The sequence below is a fragment of the Canis aureus genome, chromosome 1, assembly GCF_053574225.1.
Source record: "Canis aureus isolate CA01 chromosome 1, VMU_Caureus_v.1.0, whole genome shotgun sequence".
In the NCBI taxonomy this organism is placed as follows: domain Eukaryota; kingdom Metazoa; phylum Chordata; class Mammalia; order Carnivora; family Canidae; genus Canis; species Canis aureus.
In genome coordinates, this window is record NC_135611.1 from 45,811,729 (window position 1) to 45,832,072 (window position 20,344).

A 20,344-nucleotide genomic window follows, 5' to 3' on the forward strand; every position below is an offset into this window, starting at 1 on the left:
CTCCACCCAAGAGTAAAAATATCAACTGTTATTTTCTGAAACTTAGTCTTACCAGTCTCTTAACTCATCCAAGTAATTTGCCCTCATTGGCCTTTTTTCAGATTTAGAATTAGATTCAATTGCAAATAAGAGTAATCCCCCAAATAAAAGAGGGTTAAAGAAGATAGGAGTTTATTTCTCTTTTTGCTATAAAAACTAGATGTGGGTATGAGGGCTGCTTCAATGGCTCTGCTCCATGAAAGCCTCAGGCACACAGGTTCCCTTTCACTCGTTCTGCTGCTGTGTGGCCATTTCCAAGGGCATGTGCTGTGCAAGACAGCTGTTCTATGTCCAGCTGTCACATGTGCATTTCCAGCAGGAAAGAAGAAGGGGGAAGAAGACGACATTTCTCTCTTCCAGGAGTTTCCTGTAAGTTACACACACTTCATATCTGTCCCAGAACTTAGTCAGATGGACACACCTAACTGTAAGAGAGGATTCCCCATTGAAAGTCAGGGACTCTATTACAGTAGAAGATAAAGAAAATCAGATATTGGGAGATAATTAGGAGTCTCTGTGCCATGCATTAAAATTCTAACTGTGGAATAAAAACAAATGTTCTAGCTAAAGAAACTCCAGATACCAAGTGCTTTAGAAGACTGCGTTTTCTATAAATTGCCTTATTCTTGGCTCTGAATCATTGGTCTAGGCTTAATTAATAGGATCAAGTATTTTTACTTCTGTTCACTTTCATGTACTCTTGTATCTGGGTAAGTGTTCTCAGATTTGAAGAGTGTTAGCTTTTGCATACTTTGTCTTCTCTATCTGTGTCACCACCTCAAGCTTGCATAACTGTACCTACTGTCACTGTATGGCATGTCTTTTGCTCTGATTTCATTCCCACCATTCCTGTAATACAGCGTTTACTCAAATTACAAAGTCAGATGAAAACATCTTGAAGCGATATCTGGGAGGTCCATGGTGATTATTAGGAGATGACATTAGAGGTAGGAAAGCAGCTAGCTAATAGCTTTAGATCCACATGATATGTTCGACTCTGGAAAGCTCACTGTCACAATATTTTTGTTACTTTATTCTCAATCTTTAAGCTTTTTCTGTCCTCTTCATTAATAAGATATATATATCACACTAGGTGTGAGTAATATGCACTAAGAACTTAATTAGCATATCAATATAAAGTCATTTGTTTGTCTGACCAGTGAATACTGAATCTTAACTGATATGGAAATGAGAAAATCTTTTTTCTGTCTTTTCCAGAAGAATACAAATTAAAGTAAATTCCAAGTTGCTTGATCCTTGGCTACTATTTTCTCAGGAGGCCTTTTATCTTCATTAATACAGGTTAAAATATTTTGTACGAGTGTACTTTGTTTATATAAACAATGTTATATCTATGAGGCAAAAAGAAAAATTAATAATTCTTTTAAAAAACACCAAAGGAAAAAAAAAAGGAAAAAAAAATAAAAAAATAAAAAAATAAAAAACACCAAAGGGAGCTGGAATTCACCATTATCATTTTTATTTTATTACAGGTTTTTGATCCATTTAATTGTCTGATTGCAAGTATCAAATAAGTCATTTATTAAGGCTAACATATTGCTAACAGAATGTGAAGAGGGAGGAGAATGTTTTCAGTGTAATGAAGTTAACATCTGTACAATAAATAGAAGTGCTGTTTTTGTCAGAGATGTTTTTCCTGCAGGAGAATGAGGCCGAGTCCTTTAGCTTTACTACAGTCACATTGAGGCTCCTGAGAGCAGAATGAGTCACGGTTTGCAGTGTTCCTATTGGAAATATAAACAGAATGGACCTTCTGAGTAAAGACTGAGCCAAAACAATAAAACTACTGATGTGAATGTTTCAGCCCCGTGGCTTTATTTTGTTTGCATAGCTGAGCAAAGTCAGAATACCTTCTGTTTACAATGATTTGTTTTGGTTATTTTTTCAGCCTCTTTAGTATATATATTTGTAATCTTGGTTATACTGGATTATTAATTGCCCAGGACAAGGTAGCTTACAGATGTTAAGATAATTGAAAGATAATTTACTTAGAATGAACTTTACACATATATTTCCCCCCGCCCCCCCCCCCCGCCTCCCACTCAGAAGGAGAGAAGGGGGGGGTGTGGAGGGAGAGGGAGAGAATCTTAAGCAGGATCTACACCCAGCTTAGAGCCTGACATGGGGCTCAAACTCACCTGAGATCATGACCTGAGCCGAAATCAGGAATTGGCCACTTACCAGTTGAGACACTCAGTGCCCCCTGAACTTTACATATTTAAGTTGTGCAAGTTCTGGTCACTCCACATTCCTGCCTTCCCTTTGCATTGTCAGTCTTTTCAGTTATGGACAGTCTCATATTTTGATTTAAATTTAAATTTCCCTCATGACTAATGATTTTAAATATCTTTTCATGTGTTACTTGGCCATTCTTATAGTGTCTTTGAGGAAGTGTTTTCAAATCTTTTGCTTGTTTTTTTTTTGTTGTTGTTTTTTTTTGGGGGGGGTAGTTGACTTGTTATTGAATGTAAGCATTCTTTATGTAAGGTGATTTAAATAGAAGCACAGTACATTTGTCTTCATTGCGTTTTCTAAGTATTTTCTACCAAACTGTGGCTTATCTTTTTGTTTGCTTGATAGTATCATTCATTCAAAGATCAAAAGCTTTTCATTTGATGAGTTTCAAAAAATTTTTTATGGATTGTGGAGTTTGTGACCTAAGAAATCTTTACCTATCCGAAGGTCACAAAGATCTTCTTCCATGTGTTTTGTAGACATTTCTTACATATAGGTTTTACATTTAAGTCTATGATTTTAATCATAGACTTTTAAATGGATTTTTATGCATTGTGGAAAGCAAAGTTCAATGTTCATTTTTGAAATATGGATTATCCAGTTGTTCCATTCCAATACCATTTTATAAAAAGATTCCCCTTTCTCCAATGAATTGCCTTGGCAGCTTTACCAAAAGTTAGTTGACAGTACGTATGTTAATATACTCATACACTCTGTTGTATTTTAGTATTGTTACATTTATCTGTTTACTAATTCCAAACTGTCTTGATTACTGTAGCTTTATAAAAAAGCTTTTCTTATCAAAATCCTCCAATTTTGCTTTTATTTAAATATTTTATTTATTTGTTTATTTATTTATTTATTTATTTATTTATTTATTTATTTATTGTGAGCTTGTGAGCCAGCAGAGGGGCAAAGGGAGACAGAGAAACCCTGGTGGACTCCCTGATGAGCATGGAGCCTGACTCAAAGCTTAATCCCAAGATCCTGAGATCACACCCCTGAGATCACAACCTGAGCAGAAATCAAGAATCAGATGCTCAACGAACTAAGTACCCTAATTTTGTTCTTTTTATAAATAATTTCCTAGGCTATTCTAGGCTATTTAGGCTAGCCTAATCTAGACTATTCTAGATTCTTTAATTTCCATATGTAAACTGTGGATCAAAATTGTAATAAATTCATAGATAATTTTAATTATAACTGACATCTTAGTGCTACTGAGTTTTCTAATCCACAAACACATTGGATCTTTCCACTTAGGTGTGTAAGTGTTGTAGATTCATTGGGATTTTTACAAATGGGAATGGTTTTACTTCTTCCTTTCTGACTGTTATGCCTTCTATAGCTGTTTCTTGCCTAACTGCAATGGCTAAGACTTCAGCTATGATATTGAATTAAAGTGATGAATATAAGCATTCTTACCTTATTAATGATTTTAGGGGAAAATGTTCGATATTTTTGTCATTAAATATATTAACTATGTTTGCTTTCAAAAAAGTCAGATTGACAGAATACCTTTATGTTTCTAATTTGCTAAGAGTTTTAATTGTGTTGAATTCTGTTGGTTGTTTTTCTGCATCTACTGGAACAATAATATGAATTTTCCTCTTTGTTATTTAATAGAGTAAGCTACATTCTAAAAAATATTCAACCAGCCTTGTATTCCTGATATTAACCTATTTGTAATAATGTATTAGATTTGTTACATATTATTGGGTTCTATTTGCTAATATTTTACGAAAGATTTTTTTGTCTGTGTTCATGGAAGATATTGATCTGTCAATAACATTTTAGGTTTATAGCCCCAGAAAATGAATTTGTTAGTGTTTCTTCCACTTGTTTTTTGAAAATGTATAAAATGGGAACTATTTTTCCTTCCTCAATGCTTGATAGGATTCACCAGTAAAACTATTTTTGCCTTTTTCTTTTTTTTTTGGTTGTTGAAGTGTTTTATAAGGAATTTGATTAATTAATACAAGGATATTCAGATTTTCTGTCTTTTGTCATTTTTATAAGTATCATTTTATAAATGGTTTATAAGTATAGTATTAGAAGACACTTCTAATATTTTATAAATATTTATATTTTCTAAGCCATTTGTCCATTTCATTTAAGTTGTTGAATTTATTCACATTAAAAATATTCTTTTTAATATTTGCAATATCTGAATTGATAATTCATTTTTAATTCCCAATGTTAGTAATTTGTGTTCTTTGTGTTCTTGATCAATCCAAGATTTGTTAATCTTGTTAATTTTGTTTTCAGAAATTAGTTTTTCACCCTTCTTTGCCTATTTTCTGTTGTACTGCTTTTAATCTTACTTTTATTATCTTATTCTTTCTACATATTTTGTCATTTATTCCCCTTGTTTTTTTAAAACTTTTTGTTAGAATCTTAGGTCATTGACTTAGGTCTTTCTTCTTTCCAAGTATAAACATTTAAAGCAATATTTTTTCCTCTCAACATTGCTTTAGTTCTATCCCACATTATTTTGGTCTGCTGGTTTTTGTTATTCAGTTTAACATATATTCAGATTTTATTTGAGACCCTCAACTATATCATCTCAATATTTTGCATTTTAAAAGATTTAAGATTTATTGATAATTGTTTTATAGCCAATCTTTGTAAATATGCCATGTACACTTGAAAAGGTTACATTCTGTAGTTATTAGGTATAGTGTTCTATAAATATCAACTAGATGAATGTGGTTGGTATAGTTGTTCAAACCTTCTATGATGTAGATAAGCATAATCTTTCCTATTGGGGGATTTTTTTAACCTTTTTAAATTTGCAAATTTGGGACATTCACACACTTTGGGAATTGTTTGGCTAATTTAAATTAAAACTATTTTCTGCCCCATATTTTTTCTCTTCTCTTCTTTTGAAATGGAACTGGTATGTAAAGCTACTCTCCTCTACCATTCATGGCAAGCAGAATGGGCCATTAAAATGAATTTCTTTTTCTGCAGAATTGGGCCTAGAGAAGGTTTCATTCTTTCATCCCATATTGGTCAGATCTTTACATCTTCCATGATAAGTTGCAGAAATAAAGAAAACTGTAGAAAATGTTAAGAGAACTTAGAATAACCAATGACAGCTGAAAAGTTAGAAAAAGAAGATGCTTCTTATAAGTTAGAGGCAGTGAGCATATTTAGGCTAGACAGGTTGTAGTTCCCAAGGGAAGCAAACAATACTGGCTGGCTTAAAGGATGGGCTCCAGCTATGTGCTCAGGCGATCCTGAAAATGGCAACTAGAGCATGTACCAGGAGGAATTTCTCATGACATGTGCATTCATCCCTGGACTAGATTATGAAAGGAGGCTGTAGACACAATCTCCTTGCTAAGATTGGAAAATGATAGTTTCCCTGAGTCTAGAATAGCTTATATGTGGTCCCTACAGAGGATGGATGTGCTGACTCTGTTGATCTCTCAAGGTCCCTTCCAACCCTATCATTCTATGATTCTATAATTAATTAGTGATTGAGAAGATCATTTAATTAATGTTACAATTAAATCTGCCTGAGGTATGCTTATATCCTTGGCATTTCTGAGAAAGCCATAGATGTGGTTTCCTTGAAAACACCCTTTTGGGAAGTAGTAAGAGGTAGTCTTGCTGAGTTATCAAAGCATTCTCTGCCTTTTGGCATCACTGAAGGATCATTTTGTTTATCATAGGACAGTGCTTAATAGAAAATTAGTAATCATATGCAGTAGCATGGCAAGAGATCAACTGCTTTGCTTTTGGCAAGAGTTAATGATTTTTTTTTTTGCAAGAGCAGCATAATGCATAATTTTGTCTTCTATTTTTCACAAAATAAAAAAAAATTTGCATGCACTTCTGCAAGAGTGAGCCATAGTATTGAAGAAAACCAAGACTCATCTAAAACAATAGCTTAACATAAATAAAAAAGATTGGATATAACATTATAACAACAGAAAATAATACTAGACCTGCCTCATTGCACTGAAATTCTGCAGAGCATAAAACTTTTCTGAGAAATCAAAACAATGGAAATAATAAATGGATACTATAAATTAAAACTGGTGCAATTACAAGAGGGCATCCCCAAAATAATTTGTCTATGTACAATGTATTCCAGTTCTATTGGAAGTTCTTTTTTTTGTTTTGTTTTGCAAAACAAATCTCACTGTATAAATTAAGGAAAATATTTTTGATGTGTATAATTATAACAGGCTGTAGAATTAAGATTCTAAATCTTTTATAAATAGAGAATCTGAATATTCCTATTATGATACAATCTAATACAATAAATCTGAATTTCTTTTATTATACACAGCTTTCTTTTTGTACATTGAAATGGTTTTCCAGTGATACACTTAAGCCAGGCTCATTATGACATTTATAATATTTCTATTGTGGTTAGAAAGTATAGCTGGTTTTCATAGAAGGAAAGGATGTAATTGTTATATCCATCATTAAAAGAAGTCAGAGAAGTGTGAAATACCTGTATAGTTACCAAAGAAACAAGTATCAGTTCATTTAATCTAAACACATTTAAATGACTCTTGGCCATGAATTTTAACCCATGTTTACTCAGTCTTCACGGATGACTAATACAGCACATACTGCCTCAATAATGCAAACTTCTCTTTTCTGAAATTTTCTGTCAAATTATTCACCCGTGGGGGAATTTGCTTAAGTAGTGTTAGAATCTCTCTTGGGAAATGAAACCAAAGTTTTGCAGTCACTTTTTTTTTTTTTTTAACAGAGAAACAAGCATATAGATAGTTCTTACCAATTTCAACCTTCCAATCCATATTTGCCTTTGACTCTGCTGGAATGTGATTGCAAAAACACTTCCCTTCCATTTTCATAGAAATTATTTGGGAAGTGTGATGGATTATTTAAATGATGACTTCTATGTTTTTTCTATACTTGAGTGTTGGCTCAAAAGTCTTTGTCTTATTTGGGCCAGGATGTTGTGTGTCCACTGAAACAGACGATTCAGCAAAGCTGGGCCAGTGGCCCTGTGTCCTGCATATTTTCTGGGTCATTGGTTACCACTTGGCTGCTTTCCAGTCACCTTTTATTGGCTTAACAAAATTGTTAGCATTGTCAGGCTCAAAAAGAGAAGCCAAGAATAAAATAGGAATACAAAACAGAGTAATTTAAGCATCTAACTTGGCTATTGTTAAGTGTTTTCCTCAAACCTAGTTTGCACCATTGACTTCTCCAAAGTGGTAGTTTTATATGGTAATATTTTATATTTGAAAGAACTAAGTTAAAATAATTCCAACTTCTGTTATATATTGGGAGCAATACCTCAGCTACTTGAAAACACAACGTAGATTTCCATGATTCCCGGTGAATTTTTTTTTTTTTTAAAGGTAGGAAAAGCAAGTAAATGTATTTACAAAAACATTGTGTAGAATGTTATGGAGAAAGTAGAAATTCAGGCTATTTTTGTCTACTTAGCATTTTCACAGATTTGGTTCTGATGTAGCAGGAGATCTGGACAGCCAGTGCTTCATTGTTCAGGTGATTTTCACCACCATGTCAAGTGCTGACATACAGTTGATGATTGTAACGTGATCATTCCATACCTGCAAGAAGGTGTGGTGCCTACACCTTAATTGCTTGTAATTCTAGGATCTGCATAAGAAGGAAATGCATAGACTATGAGTCTTAGGAGAAAAACAAGCGAGTTCTGCTTTCGAAAATGTTGGGTGGTTTACCTTACATTTTCCATAAGGATTTATAATAAAATGATGACCTTGAGATACTGAAAGATGGCTATTTCATTTCTTCATTTCACAAGAGAATGCTCCCCCATTTAAAGCAGAACATAAAGACATTTTGGATTGTATTAGTTTGAATTTTATCAAAAACAGACCCTGAAGGAAGGATTTGGGAGTGTATAGTTTGGGGGGTGATACAAAAAGTGTCATGTAGTAGTGGAGAAGTGAAGAATGAAGCAGGAATGAGAAGTGAACGCATCACTACTGTAGGCAGTTGAGGCATAAATTCAGTGGGGACTCTCTTCAAAACTGAAGAAAACACCTCAGAATTATCCTGTGGTAGGATGAGGAAGCTGGAGGATTATCTGTCAAGTTCCAACTCTGTGTGTTTGAGTGTCACTCCTGTGGTGCTAACTTCCTAAAACTTCTGCCCTCCCACAGCTGTGAGTCAAGCATACTTTGGTGGCCAAAGAAACCATTCTGGTAAACAGATGCATGGAGCCATGGTATATACAGGAGCTGTTTGCGACTTAGCTCTGGCATAAAGTGAAGGGGTCTGGGTAGGGCGCCCCTAGGAATGTATTGCTATGTATTAGAGGCAGATCGCACCTATGACACAATAATCATCTCAATCGATTGTATAAGTTAGGGCTGAATCAGGAAGACACACCATTATGCATTGTGGGGAATAGGAAACGTTGGAAAATAATATGGAAGTTTCTGTGGTGGAGGACCGACCTGAGTTTTGCTATAGGTTAGCAGGGACTGTTGGCAGGAAGAAAATCTAGACATAAAGTGGGAGTGAGCAAGGACAAGTAAAAACTTTCAAGGACACTGGAACCTGTGCCCATTTGTCGCCACTTCCAACCTCAATAACAACGGCAATCTATTGAAGAAGCTAGCATTCTTTGCAAAAGAGCGGCACATATATCTGGCCCCAGACCAGATAACCTAAAGGAGGTGATGTAGCAAAAGTTCAGAAACCTGTGGGTGCAACCACTAGATCCTGCCAATGATCTGGAGCAGAAGCTCAGTGACAATGTTGGTCAAATACAATTGTGCCCAGTTCCCTTCAGAATAATGGCAATGCTTGTCTTCTGATTTCCAGATCTCATGATTATCTCTCTTGTGGTCATTCCTTAGTACGCAATGGAGAGAAGAATTTCCTGTTATTCCACTAAGTGGACATGGTGCAAAGACATGACATCCATGTTCTATTGGTTAAATTCTGTTTCCTGAGAAGGGCTAGTGAAATATACATATACGCTTGTAAAAGATAAAAGATAAACTTGATAGTTCCTGAAATTATTTTAGCTCTAAAACTTAAAGGCTTTTAGAAATTTAGATATCCTTGAGTAAAATAATTTTCTGAGTTTATTTTAACAAAAATTTATTTAGCTAACTTCTCATGGTGTTGGATAATCAAGGTTTTATTTAATTAGGTATAATGTGTGTCAAGGACAGGGAGATGTTTATTTATGTGGTTCATCAAGTCACGAACTTCGTATTTTCCTGAATTTCCATCCCCTGATCCCCCAAATCAAATTCTCTCATTGTGTAGTTTCGAACTAGTAACCATGGAGAGGAAATGGAGGAGTTTTGTGAATCATATTGGTTCTTTTAAGGCACTTACTTATTATTTCATCCATTATTATAATTGTACTTTTAATAGTTGACATTTACAGGTTTAACATGGCTTTAAGGAATGGTTTAAAAATATTCTTGTTGGTTGAAAAGCATTTTTGGAATTTACCATCAGAATGTCAAAGGACTCAGAGCAAATGCATGGTTTCCTTTTAACTCAGGCAGAAAAACATCATGGAATTCTTGTGCCCACAAGAAGCCTGTGGGTCAAGCATAGTTATTTTGGTTCCATTAATATCAGACTTAGAGAGGACCCAAGGGTGTGCTGGAGGCATCTGAAGGGAAGATGTAAGTCATAGTGTAAAGGTGGGTACAGTACTTGTCAAGACAGAGGGAAAGCTCAGGATATTCAGTGGATACTGGAACTGATTTGAACTTGCTCCCATGAGCTCATGATGAGCAACTTTTCCCAACTCCTAGTTTAGTGATATCATGTTGGTAATTTGAAAACATCCATGATGGCAGCATTTATCCTACGGAACATGGAGGACACTGCAGATCAGGACTTCTTCCACCCTTCCTTGCAACTAGTCCAAGAGATACCATGAAACTTTTACTAACACACCCTGGATAAGTGTGTTTGAAGCTACCTCTTTGCTTCTCTTCTTCCAATGCACAGAGTACTGAATGGTGGTTGATGAAGGTTTGCTTTAGTCTATGAATCTTTTTTTGTTTTTGTTTCTTAAGTCTTTTGTAACTCTTGCTGAGATTTGAATTCAGGCAGCCTGCAGACTTTGTTTACCACTTAATATTCATTTCACATTTACTGCACACTCACAATATGCTGGGTGCTGTGCTAAGAGCCAGGGATGCCATAGTGATTATGAAAGACATGATTCTTATGTTTATAGGGTTTACAACTCCAGAGGTCTCAACCTTGGTACTATTGACATTTTGGAGTGATGGCTCTTTGTTGTGGGATGTTTAGCCGCTTTCCTGGCCTCTAGCCACTAGATGTCAGTAGCAACTCCCCCCAGTTGTGAAAATGAAAAATGTCTCCAGACATAGCCAAATATCCCTCCTGGAACAAAATTGCCCTGGTTGATACCTCCTGTTATAAACACCTGTTATGTAAGAGAAGCTAGCTGAATGAAAGAAATCAATGCTTAAATAGGTACAATTGTTACCTCTTTTACAGATGGAGAAACTGAGGCACTCAGTAAAAAATTTCTCGAGTAGACACCTTATAAGTAGTCAAAGTAAGATAATGACTCCCATCTTCTTGGCTTTACAAATAATTCTAAAATTGGACAAACAGAAAAAACAGACGAAGGTTGCAAGAAACGATAAAAACTTTGGGAGAGACAATTGTTAATAGCCAAGAACAATATTGGCCCCAGGTTGTTGGAAATCAGCTTTACATATTTATTAGAAATATGGATATTCGTTTTTGGCCAAAGACCATCTAAAAGAAAATAAAGCTCAATTTTTCTATAAATTAAATTCTAACAACACGATCGCAAAGGATCCTGCCGGAAAAGGAAAAGGGATTGTCTACACAGCTTCATGTGACTGTGTAACTGCCCAGGAGCTATCTGATGAGCTCATGTTGGAAAAGAACACCCACAAGACGGAAAGGAATTGAACTTGAATGATGATGAATGGTGCAAATTTATAAAAACGATTTCTGGAGGTTGATGCCCAGAATGAGCTGAGGCTCGCAAAAAATGTCAAAGACAACAAAAAGACCCTTTAAAGCTATGTTTGGAGCAAGAAAGAAACAGAAAGGCCCTCTGCTTGGAGCAGATGGTACAATGCTAACAGATGACAGAGAGAAGCACAGCTCTTCAGCTTCATTTCTGCTAAGCCTACTCCGTCAAGGAAAATTGTGTTCCAAAGGGAAAGATATTTTAGAGCAAATATTTTGAAAGAAATCAAAGTACAAGAAATGGGAGAAGCCATAAAGCACCTGTTTTAAGTGTTTTAAAATGGTTTTATCTATATGTTCATTCCTCAGATATTAGTTGGGAGTCTAACACTTGCCACACCTTGGGCTGAGCAAGGGAAAAACGGTCCTTCTCAGTGTCTGCATTCAAGGACTTCATCCTTCAGAGGGAATAAATGAAATTCAATGGGAGACTTCACGCGTCTAGTATTCCATGTACCATGTGAGGACCACATATACAATTCAGTGGGGACCTAAGTTGGTGTGAAGAAGCAGGGGTAGTGGGGGAGCTCAGGATATAAACTTTTCAGAGTCCTGAAAAAGGAGTAGGTTTTTACAAGGTGGAAAAATGATGAGTACGGTTGGAAAAGCAGGAAAATGCATGCTCAAGGGCCAGCAATTATGTTATGGGCTCCTGAGGAGATCTGCCTGTGTGGCCATACACGCACAGAGGGCAATCTTCGAGAAACCATGGTGAATGGAAGCCATTCCAGGAAGTTGGAGATGGTAAAAGCTTGATTTTCAAAATTAGGGGCATGTAGGATAATTGCTCCAAATGTTACCTGTTTCACCCACCCATATAGATCCGCTGTAATTCTCTTCATATCAGATGTTAATAAGGTGAATAAGAGAGGCCTATTTACCAGGTGGCTGTTAATGTAGAAGGAAGAGGTCCCAATCATGCCTCTCCTTATTCTCCCACATTTGGTTGTAGGTAAGATGTTTCTAGGTTCAGAATTTGTTTCTCTTTGGTTGGAATCGGTTTATGGCTTTTATAGATTCGGGGAGATATGCTTAGAGGACTGTGAGCTGGGTGACCTGGGCCACCACCTTTGGCCATATAAAGTGTACTACACTCTGGAGGGCCCCTGTAGCAGGGTACTAGGCCCCATAGGTTAGGTATGGTTAGGTGCAGAGACAGTGGGGGGTGGGGTGGTGGATCATTTTAGAATAATGTTTATGAATGCATAACTACTTCCATGCAAGGGGTTTTCCATGAAGTAAAGCAGGGCTCCTGGTTCTGACCTCCGCCGCATTATTTTAGCATTGAAATGCAGTGACCAAAATTGCAGATGATAAATAACTAGGAGAGGTAGCTTGCAAGCCGGATGAAAGAGTCAAAATTAAACAATTGCCAGTTTGTAATGAAAGACCAAAACAAAGAATGTGAAATTTATCACAGATTAAATATAAAGCACTGAATTTTGTTTGAAAAATCAATTTTGTTAGCCCAGGTTGGAGGAGACAAAACGATTTATGTAAAGGAAGGCTTGTAGAGTTTAATTAATCATGAGCTCAATATAAACCAGTAATGTGATGTGGCTGCTTTGAAAACAAAGCTGATCTTTCTTTTCTCTGAAAATTTTCCTTTCCAATGCTTTTCAAATTACAAAACTAATAAATGTTTGTTTTAAAAAGTGAAACCAAAATAAAATTTGAAAAGGGTGGAGAAAGGAAATGCTAATCTTTTCTTGTTTTGGCCCCCTCACAACAAAGAATTATCCACCCAAAATGCCGACAGTCCTGAGGTTTAGAAGGCCCTGCATCATATTTACATATTCAACCTATTTCTCTGCATACCATGTGTCCTGGAAATTGCCAAGTAAATTTTTCATGCCAGAGTTTCCCTCTCTATAAAATGGGAATAGTAATAGCACCTACCTGGAGAGTTGTTATGAAAATTAGATTAAATAAAACATGTAAAGCACTTAGACTAGTGGAAGAAAACTGAGTAGAGCAGTGTGAGGAGTGAGCCTTTATTCAAAATGCCACATCAGGAGGAGGCGCTGAAGGAATGTTCTGGCATTCTTCCTGGGGAAGAGGGACAGAATTTTTATAGAGCTTCAGCAGAGAGAGGTCAGCCGAAGTTCAGCTAGTTCAGGGACTAGTTGCTCAATAGAGGTCCTCGGAGTGGGAGGGGTTGCTTTTTGGGACTTTCAGTGGTTGGCTGGGCAGTTCAGGTTTTATCAAGAGGAAGAGGGAGGGGGAGCTGCTGGGCAGAGTTCACCTGATGTCTAGCCCTTTGGGGACTCTTTCACTGCTATGTAGAATGTGCTCAGTAAATGCTTATTGTTGATGCCATTCTGTTCTCCCATCCTGGGCAGACTCTGCATATAGCTACCCACCTCTGGGAGCCGTTGGGAAAGAGGCAGAAGTCTTCTATGTTCTAGGATCCCATGAACTACCCTAGAGCTTCCTGTGGGCACCTTGGCTCCTTTTTGTGAAAATAAATGAAGACCAAACAAATGTGAGAAACAAAGGCTATTTATTCAGAGCTTGCCATCCAGGGGAGTCAGTCATCACCAGTTGATTTTGGCCAAGACTCCAAGGCCAGTAGAGGGGTGGGAAGACTTTGGGTGGACCATAACAGAGGCTATTGGCATGGGAAGCTGTAGGTAGCTGACTAGAAGCAGGCACTCATGTGGTAGGTTAGGGGTGCATTTTTTTTACTTCCTCTGATTGGTCTTAAATTGGAAGCAGGGACAAAAATTAGAGAAGCTGTCGGATATTTATTGAGTCCTAGACATTTGGGGCCAATATTATAGACATTTTTGATTAGCTCCTTGGATTGTGCCTAAGGATAGCAATATAGCTTTCTAGAAATCTGGCTTGGAGTAGGCTGGCTTCTTGGGCGGTTTATTGTAGACAAGGGGCTCATCTCCTGAGCAGATAGCTGCAGGTTGCAGATCAAGATCTACTTTTATGTGTGGTCTGGCTGCTGTCCATTTGTATCTTCAGATTCAGTTTCTCATTTTGCTTTTCATTTGGTTGTCTCTTCCTTTCAAAGCTCTGGTTATTTTATCTGGTCTGGGGGCAGAAAAAGTCTGGCTTTAATGGATGATGCATTCATCCAAGTTTATCGATTCTGACATAGGTTTTATGATGTAAAGGACTAAGGGTTATGACACTCAGGGTCTCAAGACTTATTCAAAAGCTAAGAATTGAATGCTTTTGTTCACCTTATTCTACAGGCAAAAGAACCAAGAAAGGGATATTTTTTTTAAAAGCCCATAACACATATTACATAAGACATAAGATATTTACATTAAGCCATATTGAGTTGCACTCTCTGGAACTCCTCAACAAGCTTAGAATGGTGGTTTGGAAGGATTGTGAAAGAACAAGCTTTTAGAGGCAGGATTTGAGTCTGGCATGAAGCCTGGCGATAATGGGCTTAGGCAAAGATTGTCTTTTCTCTCTCTCTCTCTCTTTTTTTTAATGCTAGAAATTAATTGCTGACTTAACTTAGTTTTGTATCTTTTTCTTTCTAGGTATACTTGTCAGGATGTACAGGTCAGTTTTCCAATAGCTGTGGTATTTGTTATAGATCCTTGAATGTGTACATTAATTAAGGCTGGTATCCGTATCCTAAAACTGAAAAATAGTTAGAATTAATTTACTTGAATGTCGGCACATACACCCTCTGTAATTTCTCATCAGGGTGATTAGTCTGAAGTTAATTTCTACTTGCAATTCTCACAGGGCTCTGGCATCTTTATTTTAGCATCAGATTCCCTTTTTGTAATGAAAGTGCCTGAGCATGGTTATAGCATATTTCCTTGATCTTCCTGTTTTAAGATGATGACTAAATAAAATACAGATTACTAGATAAAATATAGTTCCAATATGTTGGAACTTTAGTCAGATTTATTCCCTGGGACTTTAAATTAAGCTGTATTTCCTAAAATATTTATAAATGAACTTTTGGATGATCAAATTAAACATTTGAAGGTAAAGATATTAATATTAGAGAACTACAAGATAAAAATAAGACACGGAGAGCTGCCTTTAAAATATACATATCAGGCCAGCACTAATGAGATATTTTTGCAATAAATACATTTTACATGTGACATTTAAAGCAGTTGATTAAAGGAAAGGAAAGATGGAAAGTTAGTAGGAACAGAGATAAGATTTTTATTTGGCACTTTCTCTCCTTTCTCTTTATGATTGCATTAGGGAGCTACCAACTGAGAGTGGTCCGAGAAGCCTTGCTTGTAACCTGCTGGGACACTCCCAGTTAAAAGATTGCTAAGCTCTGTTGCCAGGGTCCTAATGTTTCTTCCTTGTGATGCTTGGGGGATAGGAGAGATGTTTTTATTGGTTTGTACAAGTGCAGTTGCTTCCAGAAGACTCCTAATTTGACTAAAGGGGGTATCTGTGAAAAAGACATGGTCAGGTACGTCCTGCTGCACTGAATACTAATATACCTTCAGTAGAGGCACATTATGCTTTTATTTCTGACTGTACATTGAATTATTTACACCTTCAAGGCAGCTGATTGAACTGTAGCATCAAGCAATTAGCAAATCAAAAATTTATATGATTCCAATTTAGCATGGACTCCTTCTCTCTCTCTTTTTTTCTTTTTAGATTTCCACCCTGACAGTGACAAATTACTCCTCTGCTGGCTGAGATTGGAAATTAAAAGCATTTAGAGTTGCTCATGCATTTATGCTAATGAGAACTTCTGATATGATTTGCATGCAAAAGAGGACAATCTGAAAGCTCATCAGTTTTTCATGCTTCCGCATTTTGATGTAGCAGAATTTTTTCTGTTTTTCTGTGGAGCAAAATTTTTTTCTCCAGGAAACAATACCAAATGTGAACAAAAAGAGTTCTTTTAAGTCAGAAAGTTCGTTTTTTTACCCTCCAGATTCTTGTCAAATTCGTTTGCTTGCTCCTTTAGAACTGCAGCCCACATTCATTAGCATTTTAGATGTTTATCAAAGGAGGGATCCAGTATCTGCCACACAAGATTATAGCTCAGCTTCATTTCCAATTCAGCAAGGGAAAAAAAAAGACTCGGGGACAGACAAGAAGAGGGACATGTACCTTCACAATTTTTTCATACGTACACCCGAATTAATCCCATTTAGAGTAAATTTGATTAATCGCCAAAGGTGGCAGTTTTAACTTTCATTGATGGCACTGACAAATTTTAGGCAGGGTCTCAACATCAAAGTCCTCCACTGATATTTGTATAAAAAAGGGCAACGTTGAAAATGAATACAGAAAACTTGAGGGAAAAATTAAATGAGGAAGGAATGTACTCTCCAAAAATTTTGAAAGGGAGTTCATTATTTCTATAAATATGCATTTATTAAACCATTAAGATGGCAAAGGGGGAATTGAAAGGATGGGAAGTGTTTCATTTTTAGAATTTTTATTTTTCTTAGAAATTAGTCCCTCTCTTGGGATTCTTCTAATGTTGTAAAAGTTAAATGTTATATTATGAAAATGTGGTTGATGCTGTGGAAATTTTATTTTGCCAAAATGAATATATTTTGTTAATGCTTTCAACTGCTATCATGTGGGGTCTTTATTTATATTTAATGCAGTGCAGCACTATTTTGTACCGACTCTGTGAAGGGTAGCATTCACCCCATAAATACACTGTCCACTCAAACCGAAAAGTCGGGAGGTTTCTTCTGCTTTAGATGCACATGATCTTATCTGCCTAAGATGTTTTAAGGATGATTCCAATGAATTGCCTTTCTGTGCTGAAATTGACCTTAACCATGAAAACAATGGCAGTCTACGTGCCTGCTCATATCTGGTGCCCTTAGGCTGCTCTAACAAGAGAGCCCTATGCAATTATAGCTGAGGATGTTGCTGGTCTTTGGAATCCATTTGGGGCACTTTCTATTTTATCTGTTAGGCAGGAGTCCTTTCCTGCCCCTCCACCCACTTCCTCTTTCGAGAGCTTTGGACTTCCATTTTGCATTGTGATAACTGAAAATACGCATTTCCAGTGTCCTTGGATTTCTCCAAGTATAATGGGCAGGCATTTCATTTGGGGTATCATCTGATACTGACAGACAACCTCACTCCATGTGAGATACTCTAGCTCTGGGTCCTCTGACTTTCCCTTGCTGCAGCTCAGAGTTCAGCTGGCCCCTTTACCTGCCACAAAAGGGGATCAGATTCAATGAGAGTAGTTTTCTCTTTTGAGTCCGAGGAGTGCTATGGACCAAATCATGTCCTCCCCCCAACAAATTCATATGTGACTGTATTCGGAGGTGGGGCTTACTAGGAATTGATGAAGATTGAATGTGGGCATAAGTGCATGGCTCTGATCCAATGGGAATAGTATACTTCTAAGAAGAGACACCAGACAGAGCTGTCTCTCTTTCTCTCTCTTTCTGTCACCTCTCTCCTTCTCCTTACCCCTCTCCATGTGAGGACACAGCAAGAAGGGGCCATCTGCGAGCCAGGAAGAGAGTTGTCACCAGGAACTAAAGAGCCTGGCCCCTTAATATTAGACTTCCTAGCTTCCAGAACTGTGAGAAAATAAATTTAGTTTGTTTAAAACATCCATTCTATGATATTTTGTTATGGCAGCCTAAATAGACTAACATAGAAAGAAGGAAAAGAAATATATTATTTCTAGACTTAGAACTTAATGATTTGCTGTGGTCTATTTCAGCTTCCTGAATATGCTTTAACATGACTGTCCTGTGATGTAAACTTTTGATCCATTATCCTCCATGAGCAGTTAGTTTGGTGTATCATCTTTGTATGGAATTATGTAAATAAATTTCTAATGACAGGAAATTCTCTTCACTGTGGATGGCGGCATGTACAATATGGAAAGTAATCAGTTAGCAGCATTTTGGCATAAGGCTACTCCTACAATCCATCAGGCATCTATAAACCCCATCCACTTGTTCAACCATACAAAGAAAAAAGTCTTTTCCACACACATATAGTAGACCTATTTGTTTTCTTGGAGGACAGTTACATAATCTTAAACTCAGGAGTTATAGGTCTTGACTCAGTGCTAGAAGGCAGGAGCAAGCCAGAGACAGAGCAGTAGACTCTAAAGCTAGAGTTTTGAGAAGTTGTGTAAAAAGAGACTAAGAATTCTCTATAGTTAGAATATCAGTCCTACAATGAAAATTATATTGAAATTTTCTTGAAAAGAATTCCTGTTTTTCTTTTTCAGGCTGTATATGTGAAGAAAAGGCTTAACATCTTTTTATTTACCTAAAAGTGTATTGTCTTTCTTTCAAACTTCCTGAGAAAAGCAGGAAAATTACATTTTGGTGCTGCCATACTGATCCCAGGTGTGTCTTTTGGTATCAAGAAAACTGTTAACATCAAGGCACCATGAAGTTGCAGTAGCTGCTGGAATAGGAGGGACAATGGTCAAAAGGGGATAGAGTGGTAGGGGTGTCAGCGCAGCCCTGTGGCTGAGACAGAGGAGCACATAACTTCTATCACTTTGCTTTGCCCTTGCTGGCAGAGGCTATCTTTTTACTATATTTCTGGTGTAATTATTTTTTCCTCTGTCTTTAAAGATCTTTATTCTTTTATTTTTATTGCATTTATGTTTTTCAGTACAAATGACCTCGAATTCTTTCAAGGGATGTGAATAAACATAATAATCACTAACATTTATTGGAAGCATACTAAGTGCTAAATGTTAAAGTGCTAAATATTGATGTATGTTATAGTCGTATGAGGCAGACAGCATTTTATAGATGAGAGAATGCAGGCTTAGAAAGGATACAGAACTCGCCCAAGGCCCAGAGATCCTCTAAGTAGCAGAACCAGGACTAACATCTGGACTCATCTGTCACCAGGGTTGACAGCATAGGGACTTTAGTGGCAGAGTGTTGCTACCTGGGACTTCTTGCTACCCTATTAACTCGTGGGGTAATCATTGAAAACACTCAACTCCAAAAAGGGATCACATCCTATGTCTTTGGAAACAGATCAACTTGCTGGATTGTATCAAGTGCATGCCTTGTTTACTTCTGCTTATTGAGTTACTATTACTTGGTGGCTCCTTTGTGGTGGCTATTACAAAGAAAATTAATGCTGCAGATCAGACTCCATGAGCCTTGCTTTATCAAAGTGCATATTCCCATCCTGAGTTCAGACAGTCCTCTAATGTCTGTGTGAATGGTACTTTATGGAACATGTCTCTTGCATTAGCAAAAGCCCCATCCATTTTCAGTTCTAATGGATCCCCCTACAATACAACAGCACAAGTTCATATTTACCCCAAACCATTATCTGTGTCCAGCTGATCATTCATTTGCCGAAGGCTTTTGAATGTGCTTATGCTAGGGAGGGCAGGCAGACAATACTCTCTCTTTCTTTAGCACACGTGCTTTTGTGGCACAATTCTTACTTTGACAAATTACAATGATGGTTTTGCCAGATGGAATATAGACTCCCCAAGGAAATGTGAGGGCTGCTAAGGACTCTGCAAAGGCAGCAAAACTTGTTCCACTTGGAACTGGAGATGATAGTCAGAAGTCAAATAGAGGTTGTACCAACAACCATTTACGCTTATAAAGCCCCCTTTACAAAGAAGTCCCAAGGCACGGTGCATTTAGACTTTTTAAAATGTCAGTGGTTAAGGACAACAGAGAGCAGCAGCAAACATAACCTTTAGTGTAGCCCTGAATACTGACAGAGTAAGAGGTTGTGTGCTTTTCATGGGAAGTGCATTATACTCTCCGCATTGTCTTGAACCCACCATTGTTCCAAATGTGAAACTTCTATCAGATGCCAATGGAGTTTTGTGTTGCTGTGTGATGGGGGGATCTGATCTTAACTCAACCAGCACTTTTAAGCTTTTTGCTACATGAAATAAAAATGCTACAAGGCAGCTCTATTTTGTAGAGACTAAGAATTATGGCTGATCGCTGTTCTTTAAAATAAGATGAGGCGTAGGTATTCTATATTCGTACTGTAGTGATCTTTCTAAAATATGAGCATGCTTTTCTATTTTGATTCTTTGTCAGACAGATTGCTGTTCTCTTTTATTCCAAGCTGATGACACTGATAATTAACAATG